General features: G+C 44.0%; 1 non-coding gene across 1 annotated transcript; it reads left to right on the forward strand.

Moving 5' to 3' along the window:
- The first annotated feature begins 4686 nt into the window (after positions 1-4686).
- Positions 4687-4776, forward strand: trnap-ugg (transfer RNA proline (anticodon UGG)). Its single transcript is given in 2 exon segments — positions 4687-4722; positions 4741-4776. It is a non-coding gene; the product is annotated as a tRNA-Pro (tRNA).
- Positions 4777-10478: the final 5702 nt, after the last annotated feature.

Consider the following 10478-nt stretch of genomic DNA (forward strand, 5'->3'; position numbering starts at 1 on the left):
TTATTGCTTTTAAACTTTGCCTCTTTCCTGGGTGAATTCCAGATCTCCGTCCTTCCAGAAGTGTCACCGCTCAAACTGAGTCTTCCTCACAGTTGTGGGTTTGTGACTGAAAACTGTCTCCAGTTCACTGGAAGGCGGGGAGTTGAGCGCTGAACTCAGCGAGAGGTTTTGTTCTCATTTATTATGAGATTTAAACCCAGATCTGCGAGATTGTGTCAGTGGGAACAATAATCATCTCCATTGTAATTCAATCACTCCAGCCTTCCATCCGATCAAAAGACCGCTTGTCCTTTCCTCCTCTCCCTCTCTATTTTCCTTGACTCTGTCCTTGTTTGTCAACCATTAAATTACTATTTTCTTCCAGTTAGGGTCAAAGGTCAGCGACCTGAATCATTCACTCTCTTTCCCTCTCCACAGAAGCTGTTGAAGCCGATGAGTGCTTCCAACATTTTCTGTTTTGAGGTGGGATTCGCAGCAACTAAAATTCATTGTTTTGGATCACAGTGGATCACTTTTCTCTGACTGAATCTTACCTGTTTGAACAGTTGAAAGGTTGAGGTTTAAAATCATAAGACACTGGAATATATCACCCTGTTTCACATGAAATGAAACAAAATGAGAATTAATCATTTCTTAATATGCTGCTAATGCAATATATATTTTGTTGTCAATGCCATCATTTGTTGTCCATCCCTATTTCCCTCTGAACTGAGTATTTTTCTGGGCCATTTCAGAGGGCAGTTAAGAGTCAATCACATTGACTTTCCTCTGGAGTCCCATGGAGGGCAGAAAGGGGAAGGATGGCAGATTTCCTTCTGCAAGATGTGTTTTCATGACAATCAGAAAACAAAGCTTCATTACTGAGACTAGCTTTCAATTCCGTTTCAGTTCTAGACTGCGGTGGGATCGTGACCTCTGAGCCTGGGCCACAGGATTCATACTCCACTCATTTTACCACTACGTCACAATCTTCCCGGAAGAGTGTAAGTTTAAATCCTTCACATGGAATCAAACTACTTAATTTCACATTGAAAACAAACATTTAAAGCAGTGTACTTTTGAAATCAGTTTCGTACACTCAGGATACCGGGGAACTGACGAGATATCTATTGCTTTCATTCAAAGACAGAAAAATGTGGTGAATCCTCAGCGTGAGTGATGAAGGAGCTGCGCTCCGAAAGCTCGTGATTTCAAACAAACCTGTTGCACTTTAACCTGGTGTTGTGAGAATTCTTACCGGGTACTGAAGGGCATTTCATTTACAATTCGCAAAAAGATTATTTTTATAAAATTAACAGCTTTCAGCAAATCGCACCGCAATCACATTGCAGACGGTGCAGTGAGTTACTCTCCTGGCCTCATTGCATCAGCCCCAGAGGACGATTTCTCAAGAACACAAAACGCTCAGCGATAAAGAGATCGGAGGCTTCATTCATCAGGGATTACCCAAGAGCACGTGACCTTTCTCCCAAATCACACACGCACACACACGCCCACAATTGCTCAATAATGCTCAGGTCACTTCAATTTCCGTGTTGGTTTCGTCGATAGAATTCGCTGCTTTAACTGCCATGGTCTGGGTTCGATTCACGGTTAGGGAATGATGATTCATTGCTCTCGTGCAACACATGAATTAAGGAGAGTGGGTGTGGTTCCTGGTCGAAAACGGGAGAGATACTTGTGGCAGGTTGAACAGGAAGAAGGAAAAATCTGCCCCATTCCACAATCCTGTGAATTACCCACAACAATTCATATTTACATTCGGAAGTCTTACAACACCAGGTCTATTTGGAGTCAGGAGCTTTCGGGGCGCTGATCAAACAAAGCAAATTGATTTTATTATCGGAGCAAATGAACCTGTTGGATTTTAACATGATGCTGTGAGACTTCATATTGTGCCCACCCCAGTCCAACGCCGGTATCTCGACATCATATTTACATTGCAATTGCTGGTACCAACTGTCAGAATGAGTGAGTTACCTTCGACTGCATAAAATTTCACTGTAGCTCACCACATTCAAAGAGTAATGTTTGTTATAAACCTTATTGTGGTAAATCTGTTGAAATCCTTCAGCTTATCACTGCTCTGCTTTCATCACACTGGAAGCTAATGTGAAAAGATGAATAATTTCAAAGCTGAACAACGTGCACAAGACTGGAAGGAGAATGCGACTGTGAATTATTGGCACTGTGGAATTCCTGTATTCAGTCTATGGGAGAACCAGGAGAATGAAATCCTCATGGTCCAGTGCTGAGGATTTGGCGCTTTCAGGGTCATTGATCGGCTTCAATATGCTAAGATTTAAAGTTTTTGATAATCCATTTAACAAACCTGAGTTGTTTCCTGATCGAAAACAGCTCTGTCAGAAGCAGTGGAGTTAGATCTATATTTGTGTCCGAATTGGAAATGTCACATGGGCAACAGTTCAAGAACAAACACAGATAGTGAAGGACAGTGATAGGCTGCAAAGCGCTGCCAATAGATCAGGAATTTGTCTGTCCCAACCTGAAATGTGTTCAATGAGGGAAATACACAGTAAGTCGGCAAAGATCAGTGGAGTGAGGACTGAGTTAAACTTTCACCAGCATGCTGTTTTTTATAATTGCAAAGTCCTGAGATTGAGAGCAGAGAGTTCATATTTGAGGCGTTTCAGTTCTTTGAGAGATGAATGCCTGCCGTGGTTTACAAGGTAAGTTTCACAGGATCAGTAATGATGAGATTGGTGGGTTTCGGAAATTAAAATTTACACGTGAACAGCTTGTGGGACTATTTCATTTATCGTTGCCGTCTTGCGGTGTGTTTTATGTTCTGATAAAACCTGTATTTATAATACAAGCATTAGACGGTGGAAATTCTCAGCAGGTTTGACAGAATCTGTGGACACGCATCAAATTCTAAACACTTCCATTTGTCACCTGTGTTCCTGAAGTATACTGATTATTGTGTTCAAAAAAACTGATAATACCTTTTCAAAACAGCTGTCCCATCTCTAAGTGTTATTAAATATTAAGGAATCACATTATCTCACAGCCATGTGGCATTTACACTTCCCCAATGCTTGAATAATATTCTGCAACTGCAGTCATGGAGAAAGAGATAAAATTCGGGACAAATGCTATTTTCTAAATCTTATGTTAGATGAATGACTCTGCCACATGGCTAAGGTTTTCAACAGAATTATAATTCTACAAAGCAAGGATTTAAATTGCAATCAGACTGCACTGTTTGATATTCTAGGCCGGTCACATTGGTCATGAGCAGAGCTTCTGGATTGTAGGAGTTAACATGTTCATTTCATATACGAAAGGCTCCCCGATTTAAAATAAGGTCGAAACATAATTGAAATTAACATTTTTTTAAATTTTCCCCGATTCTAGATCGTTGTTGCATATGAACTGAATTAGAGCAAACAAAATGTTAGTTTGTACTTCATCATTGATTGCAAAAATGCCCTGAAGGGGTATAGCTCATTGATATTAAGGGAATATTCAGAGGCATCCGATTTGAATGCAGAAGCGTCTTGACTTGCAGTCAAATGCCCGACCCCTAAGCTATATTCCTTCAATGTCTAACCTCCGTTTTGTTGCTCCTTTGTCCTCTGTCTCGCGTGATCTATGGTTATGTTTGTTCCTCTGTGTCCGCCACTATGCTTACGTACCTCATGGGCGTGGACATGTTTTTTACCATCACAAATTCTATTCACTTACTTTATAAACCTTCATGGTAAATGTACGGAACAGCAAGAAGTTTAAAGTTGTGAGATGAAATTGACCCTTTCTGTTATTTGTGAGTGGAGGGTGCTTATTGACTGAGTTACCGTACGTTCCATTGTGTAAAGTGATTAACATTTTTCTTTGATCAACATTTAAACAGACAGCGGATTCACTCAGTGTGGTGGTGGGTTCCAGTTCTATATCTGCGATCACAGCATCAATTCATGCCACTTACTGTCAACCCAATATTTCTAATAGTTTGGATGACCCAATATTTCTAACACGTTGGATGTTTAATCTAATTTACTTCGTTTTATATTTCATTATTTTCATCTCAGATCTATTTCCACCAGAGGCAGGTCTCTCTTTCAAAATGTTCTGTTCAGGTAGAACAGGAGTTAGTCCTTCATCCAATGGCAACAAGGATTACTTTTCGCTGCAGCATGAAAGCGGGAAAGAGATGAAATAGTCAGACAAGCTGCTCATGTGTTCCTCTCAATTTCCCAAATCCACCAACCTCATCACTGCAGCTCCTGTGAAATCGCTGTACAGTACACCCACCGGCTTCGTATTATCCACAGGACACGTGACTTCTTCAAAGATTTTGTGCATGGTCTCATTCTGCGGTGCAAACATTCTATGATACTCTGCTTTCCTCACGCTCAGACCATGGACTGTAAACAAGTTGTTCATTTATCTCTCTTGAATTGTACCCGGTCAGGGCCCTTTCCTGCTGTTATGTTTCCTCGCTCCTCCTGGATTTCACTTGTTTAAAACTTCCTACATTTTCAAACTTTACCAGCTTAAAGGGTAAAATGAAAGGTTATGAAGGTGTAAGAAGAGAGTCCTTTCCCTGTGTGCACTTGCTGCCTGGCTTCCTGAGTTTCTCCAGCGCTTCCAGCTTTCAGGGCAGCTGTCTGATCAGATTTGTATGACAATATATATCCGTATTTGAGGAGCTCCCGCAACAGCGGCTCGTTGGTCTAGGGGTATGATTCTCGCTTTGGGTGTTGTGATGCGCAAGGCTGCGAGAGGTCCCGGGTTCAATTCCCGGGCGAGCCCCATTGTTGTTGTTTGCAATGGCAAAGTCTTGTTCATTTCTTTGCCGTGCACACGGCAGGATGAGTTTTCCCGCGGTTTGGTTTGGGAAACTGACAACACAAGGAATCTAACAACACAACGCACTCACAGGCAGTTCAAGATGTTTTCAAAAGTTGACTCTTCTTTTGGACCTTCTCTTTATCCCTAGTCAACAATTCAGAGGACCCAATGCTTGTGGGTTCCGGCCGCTGGCTTTGTGTACATTGTTATTCATTCATACGATGTGGCTGACTCCCCCACGCACTGTCTATATCTGTCTCTCTCTGTTTCTGTGTAACGACCTCATTATTTTGCACTCTCTCAGTCTCTCACTGTGCCTCTATCCACTTTCCATAGTGTATTCTTGTTTCCCTCTATTCTCGCGCTGTCTGTGTAACGAAGGTTCAATGGATTGATTGCTGTGATGAGACAGTTGCCCTTGGAGGAGAGATTCATTGTGGTTACCCTTTTCTCTCTAGAGTTTGGAATAATAAAAAGTGATCCCATTGACAAGTCTGCAACGGCGAGACTGTTTGATAGTGTGCATGCTGAAGGATTGTTTCCACCGCTCCCCCCAGTTCTCCTCCTCCCCACCCCCACCACCACCCGCTGGGGTAAACACAGTACGAAGTCTCACAACACCAGGTTAAAGTCCAACAGGTTTATTTGGTAGCACAAGCCACAAGCTTACGGAGCACTGCCCCTTCATCAGGTGAGTGGGAGTTGTGTTCACAAACAGGGCATATATAGACACAAACTCAATTTACAAAATAATGGTTGGAATGCGAGTCTTTACGGGTAATCAGGTCTTAAATGTACAGACATTGTGAGTGGAGAGAGGGTTAAGCACAGGTTAAAGAGGTGTGTATTGTCTCCAGCCAGGACGGTTGGTGAGATTTTGCAAGCCCAGGCAAGTCGTTGACTATCTCTAAGAATTCATTCCGTCTCTAAATGCCTGTAGATCCTGTCTCTCAAAATACCTTCCAACAACTTACCCATCACAGATGTGAGGCTCACTGGCCTGTAGTTCCCAGGCTTTTCCCTGCAGCCCTTTTTAAACAAGCACAACATTTACCACCCTCCAATCTTCAGGCACCTCACCTGTGACTATCGATGATTCAAATATCTCTGCTAGGGGACCCTCAATTTCCTCCTTAGCCTCCCACAATGTCCTGGGATATACTTCATCAGGTCCCGGGATTTATCCACCTCGATGCGCGTTAAGACTTCCAGCACCTCCTTATCTGTAATATGTACAGTCCTCAAGACATCACTATTTATTTCCTGAAGTTCCCTAACATCTATTCTTTTCTCTGCAGCAAATACTGATGAGAAATATTCATTTAGCACCTCACCCATCTCTTGTGGATCCGCACTCAGATGATCTTGTTGATCCTTAAGAGGCCCTACTCTCTCCCTTGCTACTCTTTTGCCCTTTCTGTCTTTGTCGAAGCTCTTTGGATTCTCCTTTGCCTTGTCTGCCAAAACAAGTATTTTGGCAGATAGGTTGCACATCTGCCTCATTGATGTGGTTGGTGGGTTATGAAAATTGAAAGTTACACTTAGGAACATAGGAATTAAGATCAGCAGTGGGCAAATTCAGCGCTTCGAGCCTGCTCCAGCATTCAATCAGTTCATGGCTGATCTTTCCCTGGTCTCAAATCCACTGCCCCTTATCTGTTAATTCATTTTGTATTGGAAATATATCTGTCTCCTTCTTTAAACCTTTTTAATGATTCAGACTCCACCGTTCTATGGGGCAGCGAGTTCCAAAAATCGACGACCATTAGCAATAAGTAGTTCCCCAGCATCTCCGTTTTAAATCTACCGCCTCTCTACCTATCCATGTGACAGTAGGTTGGTTCTATTCCTTCCCCACAGATGCTGTCAGATCAGTTGAGATTTCCAAGCATTTTCTGTTTTTTGCACAGATTCCAGCATTCATTGTATTTTGTTTTTTTGTGTAATTGTGACCTCTTGATCTCGATTGCCCAATAAGAAGAAACATTTTGTCTATGTTCACTCTATCATCCCTCGTAAAATTTTATGTAATTCGATCACTTCAGCATCTTGTGGGACGATTTCGCCTCAGTGTCAATTTCATGCCCCAGCAAACTCCCAGCGACTGTATACCGCTGTGCCGCCAGCTAGCAGAGATGGCAGCGCAGTGGGATACAATCGGGAGTGAGTTGCCCTGGGAATTCTTAACATCGACTCTGTCGTCTCATGGCTTCAGGTTAAACATGTGGAAGGAAACCTCTAACTGGATACCAGGTGCCGCCCTCCTTCGGCTCATGAATCAGTGATCCTCCATGTTGAAATACACTTGGAGGAAGCACTGAGGGTGGCAAGGGCGCAGAATGTACTCTGGATGGGGGATTTCAATGTCCACCACCGAGAATGGCTCAGTCGCAGCAATACTGATCGAGCTGGTCGGGTCTTAAAAGATGTAACTGTTAGACTTGATCTGCAGCAGCTGGTGAAGGAACCAACAAGAGGAAATAACATACTTGACCTCATCCTTACCAATCTACCGGCTGCAGATGCAACTGTCCACGACGGTATCTGCAAGAGTGATCACTGCATAATCCGTGTGGAGACGAAGTCGCGCCTTTGCATTGAGAATAGCCTCCATTGTGTTATGTGGCACTATCACCGTGTTTAATGGGACAGACTTCGAACCGATCTAGCAACTCAAGACTAGGCATGCATGGGGCGTTGTGGGCCACCAACAGCAGGGGAACTGTACTCCAGCACAATCTGCAATCTCATGGCCCAGAATATACCCCAAATACCATTACTATCAAGTCAGGGAATCAACTCTGGTTCAATGGAGAGTGCAAGTGTGTGTGTGTGTGTGGGTGGGGGGGGGGGGGGGGGGGGGGGCGCAGGAGTAGCACCAGGCATACCAAAAAGTGAGGTGTCAACCTGGAGAAACTACCAAACAGGGCTATGTACATGCCAAATGGCAAAAACAACAAGTGATAGACAGAGGTAAGCGATCCCACAACCAACAGATCAGATCTAACCTCTTCAGTCCTTCCACATCCAGTCGTGAATGGTGGTGGACAATTAAACAACTCACTGGAGGAAGAAAATCCACAAATATCCTCAACCTCACTGATGGGTGCAGCCCAGCACCTCATTGCAAAAGATAAACCTGAAGAATTCGAAGCAATCTTCAGCCAGGAGTGTCGACTGGATGATCCATCTCGGCCTCCTCCAGTGGTCCCCAGCATCTCAAATGCTCGTCTCCAGCCAATTCGATTCACTCCAATTGATACCAAGAAACGGTTGGAGGCACTGGATACTGGAAAGGCAATGGGCCCTGATAACATTCCGGCAAAAGTACTTGTGCTGTCGAAGTTACCGCTCCCCTAGCCGAGTTCTTCTCGGACAATTACAACACTGGCATCTACGCAACAATGTGGAAAATTGCCCAGGTATGTCCTGCACAAAAAAAGGCACGGCAAATTCAACTAGCCAATTACCGCCAAATTAGACGACTGTCGATCATCTGTAAAGCGATGGCAGGGTCATCAACAGACCTCCTCAGCAAAGCCCAGTTTGAGTTTCGCCAGGGTGACTCAGCTGCTGTCCTCATTTGAGCTTTTGTTCAAACATGGACAAAGGAGCTGAATTCCCGAGGTGAGCTGAGAGTGATCGGTCTTGACATCAAGGCCGCATTAGCCCGAGCGTTTAAATTACCAAGTGTAACTTGCGGCTATAAACTAAAGTTGAAAATAAGGCTCCAGCGAGGATCGAACTCGCGACCAGTGCTCTAACCACTGAGCCATGGAGCCAACCCTTTGCGATTCCGTTGCAATAAATGTATAATAATCGGTGGAACAGACTGCATTTTCAGATAGAAATAGATATGTTTGAGCGGGAGAGCAGGGAGTTAGAATATATGGCGAGAAAGGGGCAGAATTTGACATGTGCCAGTTACTTCAAACGATCAATGTTTGCCGTGTGCCTGCCGTTAAATTCTTCTTCTGAGCTTATACTTGTTGTTACATCTCTGACTTTTCCACGTCTGATACAATTCACCCAGTTTGAAGATTAACCCTTGTTTCTCCCTTCACAGACGATGTGAGGCCTAATTTGATTTAATGAAGAGTTAAACAAAAAAATGTTCACCCCGTGACTGGGAATCAATCCCGGGCACGGCGCCTAATCCTGACCACTAGAAAAGCTCATAAGAGAGATTTGCAATTAGACCATAAACATCTATTTTCCCATTGCCTCATTTCATGTCATTGTCTAAACTTTGCCAGATAGTCACACAGTCAATCTATCATTTATAAGCAATTACAGCAAATACGTCGCCAATCCACCTAACATGCACACCTGGACACTGTGGGAGGAAACTGGAACACCCGCAGGAAACTCAGGCACACACGGGGAGAACGTGCAAACGCCGCACAATTACCAACGGCTGGAATTGAAGCCGGGTCCCTGGCGTTGCGAAGCCACCGCGGCGCCCACTATTCGACAATCACTTCCAGTGCAGCGTTGATTGGAAGACAAAGATGTTTGTGGATACATTGGAAACAACGAAAGCTCCCGGCACTGGCAATCTTCCAGCAATTTTACTGAAGCGTTGTGCTCCTGAACTTGCCGCGCTCCGAGCCAACCAGTTTCAGTCCAACTGCATCACTGTCATTACCTGCCAAGCTGCAAATCAAATCAAGACAATTACCACCAGTCTGCCCTCGGTCATCAGGAATGTGATAGAAGGGGTCAACAAACATGGTATCAAGAAGCACTGACTTCGCAGTAACCAGCTAACAGTTACTCAGAGAAGTCTGAACTATGCAACAAAGAGAAACCTTCTCCAGTCAGCCTTTGTTCACACATGGACAAAAGAGCTGTTCTCCAGAGGTGTGACGAATGTGGTTGTCTGTGATATCAAGGCATTTAAAGTTCTCTTCTAAATGGTTCTTAAGTGTTCTTAGTGTTGGTGTTCTCGCCTCTAACAACCTTTCAGGCAGTGGGTTCCAGATTGCCATCACCCTCTGATCCTCTCTGAAGCTCTTTCTCCATACCTAAAATCTATGCCGCCTGGTTGTTCACCCTTCTGCTATGGGGAAACGACTATTCCTATCTGCCAATCCATGTCCCTCAAAATTTTGCACACTCAATCATGTCGGCCCTCAGCATTCAATGCTCAGGCGAAATCAGCCCCAATGTATTTCGTCCCTCTTCACAGCTGAAAATCTCCAGCGTAGTATCCAGAACTAAAACCACTTGTAGCAGCGTTTGAATTGGAATTCACGCCTCCCCAAAGACTGGAACCTCAACCCAACGTCTTGGACCACTCGGACCCGCTACCACCGAAGTGCAAACGACCACCAGGTATTTTAACGGTATTGCTAGTGAAATAGCTCAGAGGCAAAGGATTTGGTATGAACCATTGGGTACTTCGAGTCCGTTCCGTCATTTAATCAGAGAAGTGATTCATGCAACAAAGAGAAATCTTCTCCAGTCAGAAACACAATGAGCTTCAGTGAAGGGCCTGTACGATTTAAACTGTCCTTAACCTCGTCTGGTTCCTAATCTCCCGCCAGAAATGACAATAAAACTTCCTGTTGAATTTGGTCAGGGTCTTCACTTCAATAAGGGCAGGACATGAGGCGAGACCAGGATTCCTGCATTCTACAGGGAAATAACTGAAATGTGTT

The sequence above is a fragment of the Mustelus asterias genome, chromosome 30 (assembly GCF_964213995.1).
Source record: "Mustelus asterias chromosome 30, sMusAst1.hap1.1, whole genome shotgun sequence".
NCBI classification, from domain to species: Eukaryota; Metazoa; Chordata; class Chondrichthyes; order Carcharhiniformes; family Triakidae; genus Mustelus; species Mustelus asterias.